General features: G+C 35.4%; 1 pseudogene; it reads left to right on the top strand.

Annotated features, from left to right (window-relative positions):
• Window positions 1-4,210: 4,210 nt before the first annotated feature.
• On the top strand, window positions 4,211-11,560 carry LOC149217393 (myb-related protein Hv1-like; annotated as a pseudogene).
• Window positions 11,561-12,572: the final 1,012 nt, after the last annotated feature.

The following is a 12,572-nucleotide window of genomic DNA, read 5'->3' as shown; positions in this document are numbered from 1 at the left end:
CCTAGAAAGATCTCAGTTGACGATATCATCTATGACATTGAATATGGTATTAGAGACTTACCAGACGTCACTAAAGATATCATTCGTTAAGACTGTGCAATTGTCCTTAGAAAGGCAAAGCCCCCCAAGAACAACATCAACAAACCTGAGTTTGATGCTCTCAAATCGTTAAACAATAATAAGAATATTGTTGTTCTCAAATCTGACAAAGGTGGTGTTGTGGTTATTCTTGATAAAGATGATTACCATCGGAAGATGTTGGACCACCTCCATAATAGCGGGAGCTACAAGAAACTCAACAAGGATCCCTTGAAGAAGATTTCCAAAAGTGTGGCTCTTTCTATAAAGGCTAGTAGCTCGGTCAACTCGTTCAGTCATAAGCTTATTGAAAGTTGCCCTCTTACCCCCAAAATCTATGGTTTGCCAAAGATTCATAAGGAAGGGGCTCCTCTGAGACCCATTGTCAACACGATAGGAGGGCCAACTTATCTTCTTGCTACATATTTAGGCCTTTAAATACCATCCGGAGCTCCCTTAGATATGTAAAAGACCCAATGGACCCCAAGAATATGAAGGGTGTTTACTTTATCCCATGCTCTTGTCAGACTCCCTACATTGGTGAGATTGGTCGCTCGATTAATCAAAGGATTCATGAGCATGTTGCTAACATCAAACATGACAGGACTCGCTCCTCTACTTTTGCGAAGCATGCAGATAAATATAGGCATCATATTTGCACTGAGGAGGCTCAAGTCGTTGCTAGGGTTTGTCATTTCCATCATCGTAAATTGAGGGAGGACCTAGAAATTGAAAAAAAACCCAATAATTTGAGTAGAGATGATGGTTGGAATATTAGTAGAAGTTGGGTCCCTGTCCTGTCCTCCTAGTTTTTTAGGCTTCTTTTTGGTATTTATTTCGTTTATTTGTTTATCTATGTAGGTATTGGCCTCCTTTTTATAGTTTTTGTTGTTGATTTATTCTTCATTAGAGTTTATTTTCTTGATCCTTCATGTTTTTTATGTATTTTATCATCTTATTCGTTCTTAACTCCTTTTAGTATTTTTTTATTTGTTTAATGGGCCTGAGCCCCATATTTTATTATTGACCCCGTTGTATTAATTGATTATATATATATATATATATATATATATATATATATATATATATATATATATATTTATTTATTTATTATACTTGTGTATATTTATGTTTTGTTTTATTTATTTTTCCATTAATTATTTGTCAAATGATCTTGCCTCGATTAGGATCTTTATTCGTTTTTATAAAAAAAAATAAAAAAATTTAAATATTATTTCTCACAAACTCACTATTTAATATGCAGTTACTTATTAATATTTATTTTTAATAAAGTAATAAATAATATCGCAATTTAAATATTATTTTTCAAAAACTAGCCATTTAATATATATGTTACATACTAATATTTTTAATAAATTAATAAACTAATATCATTATTGACATATTATTTTTTGAAAACTAATAATATTTGGTTTTCATAAATTAATTTAAATACTATTTCTAGCCATTTAATATGGTCGTTACCTATTAATATTTTTAATAAATTAATGAAATAATATCATTATTTAAATATATTTTTTTCAAAATCTAGCCATTTAATATAGCCGTTTCTGAATAATATTTGTTTTTTATATATTAATGAATTAATATCATAATTTAAATATTATTGCTCAAATATAGCTATTACTTGAAATTATGTCTCTACATTGCTCTTTATTTAAGCCTCTTTGCCATGGTCTGCCTCTTCATCTGATCCTGATGATGAACCACACTTGTTGGTTCGAAATGCGTTGGCCAAAAATTTCTCTTATGTGATTTCTACCGAAATACTTTGCTTAGTCCTCAAACACTCAGACGGATTATTTATGTAGCTCATGTTGTTGATCCCTTGTCTAGTAGTGGTGACAGGTGGTTTGATCATGATGAGGAGTGATCATGTTGAACACTCACATGTAGACTTGTAGTAGACCGGTGACCCCATAGCTTATATCATTGTTTTTGGACTTGATGCCATTTAGAGCCTCATTGATTATGTATTATATTACTGACATATATTGTACTGGGTGCTAATTTGATATATTCATCTTTACCTAATATATAAATGAGCAAACTTTACCTATTTAATCTTTATTGATTTGAAATCATGATTTTAAATTTTAAAAATATATTTTTTTCATTAAAAATTAAATATTTCCATGTATTTTTGGATGACTAGTTCATTGATATCTGGCCAATCACATTTGAAAGCCACTTTAATAAATAGAACGATTCGGTCACCCATTCCAGATTTGAAAACTATACTCATAATTACCCAGAAAAGAAATTATTTCTTTTCGTGACTAGTGCTTTTTCAGATACCCACAATCCTAGGGCAATTCATACATGTTTTCTTTATTTCTGAGATATGCTTGTTTTAGTTTTGAGATTTATTTATTTATTATTTTACATTGTTGAGGTTTCAATTATTCTACATTCTTTGAGTTTAGCATTTGAATTAAAGACATGTAGTGGAATGGATAATATAATGCGGTAAAGATTAAAAATAAGAATTTTTTTTTTTTAATTTGTGTCTAATTAAAAAACATGACATATTCTACATTGAGTTTCCAATGGCAATGATCAGTCGTATAAGGATATTGATAACAGTTTAAGCCACACAGGATTGCGTGGGAATATTCACTTTTTCCATTCACGAGCTAAAATCGAGCCGATTGACATGGTATTGCACGGGAATATTCAGTGTTTTCATTCACGAGCTAAGGGTGTTAGTTTTCTGAAGCATATTGTTCCATGATCAAATAAAACTATGATTTTGTTTTCCAGAACTAATTATTTTAAGTTTAGCATCGATTAAAGTAGATATTACGTTATACAGAGAATTTTCTATTATTTTATAAAAGGTAATTTCTTTTTCCCTTTCACATTTTGTTCTTCTTCTCTTTTTACAAAAGAAGTATAATAAAGCTTAAAAAAGAGTGTCTATTAAATTAATGGTGAAGACAACTATTTCTAATTGTTAATGGAGATTGACTCATTATTTTTAATCAAGCCAAAAAAACTGACTCATCACTTTTAATCAAGGGAAAACCCTCTAATAATCTATAATTCTAATATATATATATATATATAAATAATGTTTAAAAATATAATTTTACTATTATGATTATATTGTGATTATGTTTGGCATGTGCCATATATCTTACAATTACAATTACTCTCTTATAAAAATTAAAAAATATAATTTATTTATATTATTTTCATAAACTTAATAAGCACCATATTAAGTTTATATATATATATATATATATATATATATATATATATATAATCATGCTTAATTTAAAATTTATAAAAATAAAAAAACTTATTACTAACATAGTTATGATTAATTATCATATACACATTTAAAACCATATAATAGTTACATTTACTAATGCTAAGTTGGTAGCAATATGCTATTCTGTACCAAAAGCACAAAGCTCATCTATATTCACTTATTATTAGAAGTACAATAATTAGATATCTTTTTTGGGATTCAACTAACTTAAGTCATTCACGTATGATCATTTTCATGAGAGGTAGTCGTAAGTGAACTCCTCACAAATCATGAGAAATTAGTCAGTTATGACTATCTCTCATGGAAATGGTCATACCTGAATGACTTAATGCAGTTGAATCCCAAAAATGATATCTAATATAATGCCTTGCGTAAACCCCTAATACTTAAGTACAATAATTGTCAAATATTTTTTTCGCAATAGAAAGCGATATAAATGAAAATATGTGAATTCAAAAAGTTGCCACTTTTAAACTGTGGATTTATTTCGGAATGGTGCCTGGTATAATAGCTTTGAACTTTTCAATCATTGGACAAAACTTTTCATACATGGATTGGATTATTCTTCCTTCCGAATCTTAGGGATAGGAAACCAGAAACATGGATGCGAGAAATAAGGTACATGCTTCAATTCCAAAACCCCATTTACAATAGAAAAGACCTCAACTTAAATAATATCAACAACGTCATCTACCCAACCCAATTAGATATGTATGGCCCATCTCCCCAACCAATCGAATAAGATGCCCACTTCGTGACGACTATATTACTCTTTCGAATTCCCTTCCATTCAGCGTTGGTGTCGCTTTCGTAGAAGTGCGTCTGTCTGTGAAAATGGGGAGATCTCCGTGCTGTGAGAAGCCTAACACTAACAAAGGCGCCTGGACCCAAGAAGAAGATACCTTCCAGTGATCAAATTTGAACACGTCAGAGCTCTTTGGCCCTGGCATGTCCCATCAAATTTGAACACGTCATAGCTCTTTGGCCCTGGCATGTCACAGAAGTAGGAAGAAAATTTTACTATTCGAAAGGAAATTAAAATTTGAATTTTTCCATTTAAACACAAAAAATAGAATAATATTATAAAAAAATTTTAAGAATTTTTTTTTTTAATTTTCATTTTTTCTAAAATCCAAATTTTGGGAATTCCAATTTCCAAACTATCAGTGCACTGTCAGTCTATCACAAATTACAATGGTTGAAATTGTGAATTTCCTTTCTCAACTAATGTTAAAACCCATTTCAGAAACAACAATTTCCAAATTCAGAGTTGCTCCCATTTCAAAAACAACAATTTCCTTTTGAATTGCTTTTTCTAGTTGTAACTGGTGCAGATGATGCAAGTTAGCGGTTGTGCCTGCAGGCTGCCCCTAAAGCAAGGTTTGACGACGAATGGAGAGGAGCGTAGATTCATCATTCAGCAGATGCTTGTCAAACAAGGTTTAAGAAAGATTTATGCTTGGAGAGGAGTGAATTCAACCGACTTCATAAGTTCATAACATACTGGATTTCATAGAATTTCACATTATGCTCCAATATATACATTTGGGTCCTGTTGTTTATGCGATGTGAAGGAGCAAGACTGAATACAAATAGATCTGTAAGTTACTCATTCTGCTTTGATATCTATATTTTTCACTTATCATGATCCGGGTAGAAAGAGTTGATGTTTTTCAGACGAGTTTATAGATTCTTCTTAATAGCTGAGAGTTCTTTTCTGGGGTTCTTTCCGGATCTGAAGTATTTAAATTGCATTTGGACTCTTTCCACGCGATTTTCCTTTCCCTACTTCAATACCCACATTTAAAATTTTTATTTTTGCTATGATCCATGGAAGAAAATAGCATACAAAAGACCTAGGGAACCTTTGTCTTTTCGTATTTTGGTAATTATATGATAAATTTCATATTATGGATTTTGAAATTATTTAAAAAAATTAGATTATCCATGGAAACCTGTCACCTGATAGGTTTGAATTTTTTGGCTCTTTTTCCATACTTGCCTTGATGGTTCAGGCCTAAAGCTTCTAGTCTTATAATCTAGCTGACTTAAACCTAAATTTATACAGAGAAACACAGTACACTAACTGCTTTCCGTTAATAATATTTTCTCCAACTAAACTCTTTTGGTTGTTTTAGGGCATTCCAAGATTCGGCCTTTCTGTGTATGCTTTTAATCTTTTCTGTCCAGACTTCATGGCTCTTGCTAGTCTGTTGTTGTCCTGCATTTTCATAACAAAATATGCATGCATTAGAGAGTGACATGCAGTGAATTTCACGGCTGACACCACAGAGGCTTGGTATTCAAAACTGCTAGCTATACCCTTGTTGAATCCTTCACAACATATGCTAGGCAATGCGCATTCCTATGCTCTGAATCCTCAAAAATAACACACTCCCGCTTTCCTTGGCCATCTCTTTCCGGGGCAGTTAATATGGACATTGTTTTCCTCCAGCCTTCCCCACCCCAACGGTGGTCAATGTGGGACACGTAATCTGGATCGGGGGATAGTTTTTTATTTGATACATCATCAGTGACAATACAAATAGAGGTCGACCAGTTGTGAATCACACATGTCTGCTCTGCCTTGATATTATAGTTGGCACATTTCTCTCTTTGATTTTCTAGGGATCCCCATTTCAATATCCCATAACAACCTTGCCTGGATTGATGGACATTCAAATCCCTAATAAAATGCATGAAGTTAATGTTAGATCATGGGAATTAAAGCTTATTCTTGTCCTCTGGTAAAATTGGATCCGAGATATTGGGTAGCAGAGCATCCCATAATTGCCTATTTCAGATGGGATCACAATGCTCGGGGATCATCATGGTTGTTCTTGCTGGCCTCTATTTCTGCATATATCTTCTCTGTTTTCTTCCTCAAATTGGCTCTTTGAGGTCCTTGCCCTTGGGCCCAATCCCTGCAATTTATAATTTGGCACTTCTGGTGATTCGAGTCGCCATTTTTGTGGGCTGCTTGGTGGCAACTGCTGTGGAAATAAAGGAGATGAGGTGGATATGGAGGAAATCCATGAGTTCTGCAGAGTGGGTGTTCTGTTTTCCTCTAGGTACTCGTTCTGCTGGGCGATTATTCTTCTGGTCATATCTCTTCTATCTCACCAAATACTGTGAATTCATAAATACTTTTATCAGAATTCTGAGTGATGAGCCCATTGGTTTTGTTCACATTTTCGACCACTTGATTAGGGTTTTTGTGTGCTTTTCCTGGCTGGAATTCTCACAATCTCTTCAGGTTTTAGGGATTCTGACCAGCACCTTAATGAAGGCAATTGTGTGCAGTTAGGAATTTTGGCGTCTAGCCTATCGACCAAATCTGGCATCCATGTTTCAATTGGTTGAGTCCTTCATAATGGTTGCAGGGTCTGTTTGGATGTTGAGATTGCATTTCACGAGGGAGGGATGCAATGGCATGGCCTCCTAGATTTTCAATGCCTGTGCATATTCTCTTCTCTTTTTAGTTCTCTGGAATTCAAATCTCAAACAACATTTCAAAGCTCCTACTAAGTTCAATCAATCAGTTCAGCAAAGCAAAGAAAAACAAAACAAAATTAAATTGAAATACTGAACGCCTGAGGGAATGAATAAGACTGAACTCTATCATTTGAGGAATTCAGGGAAGCATTTGCACACATTGAAATATACCATTCATTTAGGTACTTCAGATATCAAAAAACGTTGGTAATATGGTTTACTTAAATTTGCTATTTTGCCACCATGTCCCTCAGCAAGGAGACGTTGTATAATACAGTTTTATTATCTTCTTGTTTGGCCTTCTGCAATAATTTTGAACAATTTTGTTGCACACTATAGGAGATTTTGGTCATTTAATGCTTAACTCAGTGTTCCCCTTTGTGTTTGTCAAAGGTGTTTTGATGTTTTTTTCAATTTTTTTATGATGTAACCTCTTTAACATTAGTTTAAGAATATGCAATTCAAACATCAAGACAAAAATCAAATTTAATGCCTTAATAACATGAATGAATCAAATAGTAATAAGAATAAATTCTACTATCTCACCAATACAGTTTACAGTTCAATTGAATCAAATAGTAATAAGAATAAATTCCACTGTCTCACTAATACAATTTACAGTTCAATTGAATCAAATAGTAATAAGAATAAATTAAATTCCACCGTCTCACCAAAATTAAATTTAATGTCCCCGGATGCGGGTGATGAGGTGGAGGGCATGGAGCCACACGCCGGGAGGCCGACGCCACTTGCCGCGCGAAGGGAGCCACGTGATGGAGGGGACGGAAGCTTAAATAACATAAGCCTCTGCCCAAGAAGTCTTAATGACCATTAATGCTGGTTGCAGGGGAGAGTGTAGAGCATTCATGGCGCTCTGGTGCCGAGGGAAGGAGGAGGAATTTAAGAATGAAGTGGGAATGTGGCAGAGACATTCTGGGCAAGTTCAGGTTCTGCGGAAGAGTGGGAACATTCTCTGTGCTTGGACGCTTCTGGAGATTTGGTTTTGGGTTTGTAGTGTGGACAGCTTCTCTGCTCCCATGGCGAGAACCAGAGAGAGGCAGCCATGTCGAAGGGGACCTGGACGTGGGGCACCTTCTCGCTCCCCAGCAATGGCAGAAAGGCAGCATCAGTGTTGCTGCTGTTGCAGTCTTCGTCGGGCAGGAATTCCCCATTTGCAAGTTTCTCAATTCCTGGACACAGAGGATCCGCATGAGAAATCGCCAAGGCAGACTGAGAGCCCAGCATTTGGCTCTGCAGTATTCAAGTTGGGCAATTTCAATGCCCACGTTACCATCCTCTTTGTCAGAGATGAAACGATGGACCTTGAAGGGGCAGATAAGCATGAATTGCCCTCAGAGAACCAGAGGGACCAAAACAAGGTTCAGGGGGAAGAAACAAAAGGCAAGGAGCCTCTCCAGAACATGGCGCAGGAGGCGTCATCCTCCAAAGCGGCAGCGGACGAGGACCTGGACTTTCCCTTTGGCTTCGGGTATCCAATTGTGGAGATGGACCCGGCTGACCTGGACGACCTGGACGACCTGGGGCCAGGCGCATAACTGCATCACTCGCTTGCCGTTCAGGTCAGATTTTGTTGTTTGGTCTCTTGGTCTCTGTCGCTTGGTCTCTGTCTGGTTGGTTGCTCATGTTTGTTTTGGTCAATGTCTCTTTGTTTGGGTCGAGCGGGCATGCTCTGGTTTATTACGTAATCTTGTTAAGGTGCAGGGTCGCCCCTGCGTGGGCAAGGTCTTCCGGGTCTTCGCCCCTGCGTGGGTGGTGGTTTTTGAGTTTCTGCCCCTGCGTGGGTATGGTTTTGGGTCTCTACCCCAGCGTGGGTATTGTTTTTGCATCTCAACCCCTGCGTGGGCTATGTCTCTGATTAATCTCGGGTTTTTCTGGAGGAGGATATTGGCACTCAGAGCTCAAAGCAAGCCACAGTTGGCTACATTGTCTCAGTGCCATAGCTGGACTGAAAACGTGCTACACTGTTTGTAATTTCTCCTTGTAAATAATATAATTTCTTAGAGTAGTTTTATCGATAAAAAAAAAAATTTAATTTAATGCCTTAATAGCATGAATGAATCAAATAGTAATAAGAATAAATTCCACTGTCTCACCAATACAGTGTACAGTTCAATTGAATCAAATAGTAAAAGAATAAATTCCAATGTCTCACCAATACAGTTTACAGTTCAGTTGAATCAAATAGTAATAAGAATAAATTAAATTCCATTGTCTCATCAATACAGTTTACAGTTCAATTGAACTCTCATCATTAGAAACACCATCCGAATCAAAATCTTAACCAAAGCACCTTCAACTAGGCCTAAGTCATTAATTCCCAACTATTTAATATCCAATGAATAAAAAATTAATGAAATATATGAGTAGCATAAGTCATAATTCATAATGTCCCAACAACCTAAATTATAAAAGGAAAGAAGTCCTCAAAGTCCTCCCAAGTTATCAGGATAAGCAGGAATTGCTGAATAGTAAAGTTCACTCCCACTGCTACAAATTAAAGCATCAAATTCATGAGGCAGTATATTGCCAGAGTTCAACATCCCCAGAGTTTCATCAACTGTTAATGCAGTTGATAGTACAAGACTGGAAAATCTTCTTGTTGTTGCATCAGAACGCACAACTTTGATTATCTCCTGAATTATTTCCAACATATGGGGAGATACATTGCCACTGTAATCATAGCAGTCCACACCTATAACAAAAAGCTCCTTTTTATTTCTCAGTGCATGATACTTGTTTGAGACAGTCAGGTTATTCGCTGGAGGCCTTGGCTTACGTTTAGTTTCTTCAACGTTAAAAGATAGCGATGCCCTTTTCAGTGTATCCAAAATAAGTTCTGGGTTGCCCTTTGGTGTCAGAGGTTTGTCAACTTCGGTAGAATTATCCAGAGAGCCATTGACGGAATATTTCTCGCCATCGACAAAAACCGAAGAGACATGTCCTTCAAGGAATCACCCATCGATTCCTCCCCATAGTAGTATCCATTACATTGATAGTCTGCCACTGAGGATGCCTCATCCTGCATACAGTTACCCGAGACAAATATTTTCTGCAATGTTCAGGCCATGAGAAAAGGTGAATGTTTCTCAACCCATTACAACGACATTCATTCCATGGGTTTTTGTTTCCTACGAGCTCTAGCAATACATTTGCTATGGCCTTCTGATCACGGGGTTCAACTAATAGTCCATTGTTCAAAATCTGCGAAATTTTTAGAAACAGTGAATTTTTTTTAGAGCTTTGCTTTTTTTTCCACATGCTTAAACATCGGATTTGAAACTAATGAAATTTCCTAGAAACTTAGTTTACCCGTCAAAATTATTCCCAGAATCTAATTAACACAAGGTGGAAACTCATAATATTGGTGTAAACTCAAACTAATTCATTTTTTTGGATGTTCTTACATCAACCTTTGCTTAATATGATAGTAATTAAAGGAAAAAGACAGAAAACATAACATTTGGCGAACATAAATGTTGTTATGAACACAGTTGGCTTGTCATTTGTTAGTTACAATGCCTATGAATTGTATGATAAATATTGGACTTGCCGCTGTGTTGGAAGGGGTTATTGTTTGTGATAAATTGAGGAATATCTTACAGCTTGCAACATTGTAAAGACATCGGCAACCAATAGTATGTTGTCTTGGAACTCACAGTATTAGTTCAAACAAACAGTTATTGATTCATCGTAGAAAAAAGAAATTTAAAAATAATTTACTATTCTCAATTAAATTGCATTTTTTTTTGTGGTTTTCATTATAGAAGGGGACCTAAATATGTGCCTTTCTAAATAAAATTGAGACATGCCCTTCAAATTTAATCACTGATACCCGCATTGTCGTCCACATTCGAGCCCACGGGGAAGGCGACTGGCGTTCCCTTCCCAAGGGAGCAGGTTTCTTGCTTTTTCGGGATTAACAGTTTCCTCGCCTCTGCTTTTTCAATGGAATTAACAGCTTTTTGTAAATTGCATTGAAAGATTTTACCATGTAACTTTGCTTCATATGTTTAACTGCAGGACTACTGCGCTGTGGGAAGAGTTGCAGGTTCCGATGGATGAACTACCTGCGTCAGGATCTGAAGCGGAGTAACTTTTCAGAAGAAGAAGATGAGCTAATCATCAGACTCCATTCGCTCCTGGGAAACAAATATGTAATTTGATCGCCCCTATTCCTTCAATCAATTCCTTTAGGACCGATACTTATATAAATCACGGATCTATCATGTGCCGAGAGCTTTCAATTTTCATGACGAGTTATATTTGAAGTTTCAATTATGGACGAAATGGATAACAATTAATCTGTGAAACTGCACAGGTGGTCTCTTATTGCGGGGAGATTGCCGGGGCGGACAGACAACGAGATAAAGAACCACTGGAATACACACATCAAGAGTAAATTGTCGTAGAGGACTCGATCCGCAGACCCATCGCTCCCTGTGCCCGCCTCACAACAGTAGCACTGCCCTCAACTCTCCACCCGCTCCCGAGCACTAGATTCCGGCGTTCGAGAGCAGGAGAAGGGCAGAGATAGCAGACTTCTTCCATCTCGAAGGTTTGAAACGCTCGCCGATCGAGTCAGCAGCTTCTACAGCTGAAGAGCATCCCTGTCCCTACATTAATCTTGATTTGTGTATGGGCTTACCCAATAATTCTTCCCCTACGTAACTTGTGGCAGTTGCAGGGAATCTATGACGCCTATTTAATTGCAATGCTGTACGAGTAGAGGTATAGTGAGGCCAGAATCGAAGATTCACGGGGATCTACAAATTTCATCGATGCTTGACGTGAAACCCAAGTGCTAATATCGGCGGTAGAAGTCAATTGTCGAGTCTTCAAGCGGTGAAAGCTTCCCCGCAGAAAAAAAAAAATGAAACATATTCGCTCTACTGTTCCTATGAAATTGGACGTTGACATTGGGTTCATTAGAGGTTGAGATTACGTTCATTAGATAATCATATTGTTAAATTGAGTGCAATATTGATTTAAATTATCTGAGACGTGTGCGAACTTTCCCAAAAATTATATTTTAAAAGTTTACTTTTATCCATCAATAAATTTAAATATATAATTATTAGTGTAAATATGGAAAAAAATTTCCAAAGTAATATAATGCTGAACTTCCCATAAAAACAGCGTACAACTTTATTTCCTCGTTTTTAACTTCATAAAATATATTTTAATATTTTGATGACGAATTACAGAAATTTTTTGAACCTCCACAGTAAAATCTATATTTGATTTTGTTTTAAAAATATTTAGTATAAATCATAAATCATATATTTTATTAATAATGAGAAAAATTATATATATATATATAGATATATTAATATAAGGAAAAAAATTAGAATATGTATAAAAAGAAATTTACCAAAACAAAATTAACTAATGCTTTTGCTACACAACATTGTTTATGTTTTAAAATGTCGATAATATTTTAATTTCAAAGAAAAGTTTATTTTACAACACACTATGAGAGAGATATGTAATTATTTTAAGTTTCCAGTAAAATAATAATAAAAATAAAAATAACGTCGACCCCAAAAGAATGAAAATAACCATATAGATAAAAAAAACAACTAGAGTACAATTCAACACAAAAAATCCAAAAACTTGCTTCAAAATATTTTAATATTTTTTTTAATTAAATATTTGTAAAATAAAACTTTTTAAAGAAATA

The sequence above is a fragment of the Pinus tabuliformis genome, chromosome 1_1 (genome assembly GCF_031772625.1).
Source record: "Pinus tabuliformis cultivar Carrire ecotype Pingquan chromosome 1_1, CPIR1, whole genome shotgun sequence".
NCBI classification, from domain to species: Eukaryota; Viridiplantae; Streptophyta; class Pinopsida; order Pinales; family Pinaceae; genus Pinus; species Pinus tabuliformis.
The sequence above is the reverse complement of the archived record's forward strand: the minus strand, read 5'-3'. Positions and strand labels throughout refer to the sequence as shown.